We start from the raw sequence: 1266 nt of genomic DNA on the forward strand, positions 1-1266 counted from the left end.
AAAACTTCTCAGTAAGAGCAAGTCCGAGTTGTTAATTCTTTCCACTGTTTCCCATGCAATTTTATTTCTGTTCATGAAGTCTTTTGCCTACCCCTATGTCTTCAAGAGTTCCTCCTACTTTCCCTTCCAGGAGATTTATTGTCTCTGCTTTAATGTTTAGATCTTATTCCATTTTGACTTTTGTTTAGTGCATGGTGATAGACCTGGGTGAAGTTTGAGATTTCAGCATGTAGAGAGCCAGTTTTTCCAGCACCATTTGTTAAAGAGGCTGTCTTTCTTCCAGTGAGTATGCCTGGCCTCTTTGTCAAAGATAAGGTGGATGAGTGTGTTCATAGGGGCTTCAGCATTTTCTAATGTATTCCATTGATCCTCTGATTTATTTTGTTGCCAGTACAATGATGATTTTATGTATTTTTTACAGTAGTCATGTAGTATAATTTCAAGTCAGACATTGTAATGCCTCTTGCCTTGCCTTTATTGCCCAGGATTGCCTTTTATATTCTAGGTCTTTTCTGGTTCCCAATATATTTTAGGAATGATTTCTCCAGCTCTGTATCTTCTATTCTGTGAGCGTAAAGATTCTCAAAGTAGCTACTGATAATCTGAAATTCCACTAGGTCTGTTGTAATTACATCCTTTTCATTAATTATTGCTTGTATTTGAATTTTTTCTTTCCTCTTTTTGATGAGGTTAGCTAGAGGCTTATCAGTTTTATTTAATCCTTCAAAGAACCATTTTTTTGATTTGTTAATTCTTTGAATTGTTTTCTTGTCTCAACTGAATTAATTTCTGCTCTAATCTTTATGATTTGTTCCCATCTTTGGGCTCTGGGTTTGGTTTGCTCTTCCTTTTCTAGTTGATGAAAGTGCAACATTAGGGTTTTTATTTGTTTCCGTTCTGTTTTCCTAATGTGTGAGTTCACAGCTGAGAACTTCCCTCAGAGAACTGCTTTCATCATATGCCATAAATTATGATAAGTTGTGCTTGAATTTTCATTGAATTGTAGATATTGTTGAATTTCTTTTTAATTTGATCTGTGACCCATTGGTTGTTGAGTAGGATGTCATTTAATTTCCATGTATTTAAGTTTTTCTCTGGTTTCTTTTGTCATTTCTTTCTAGTTTCATTGTACTGTGGCCAGATAATGTGCATTGTATAATATCTGTTTTCTTACATATACTTAAGCATGATCTATGGACCAGTATGTGCTCTATTTTAAAAAATAACCTATGCGCAGCTGAGAAAAATGTGTATTCAGCTGTGTTT

Source organism: Octodon degus, unplaced genomic scaffold (assembly GCF_000260255.1).
Source record: "Octodon degus isolate 3935 unplaced genomic scaffold, OctDeg1.0 scaffold00145, whole genome shotgun sequence".
NCBI classification, from domain to species: Eukaryota; Metazoa; Chordata; class Mammalia; order Rodentia; family Octodontidae; genus Octodon; species Octodon degus.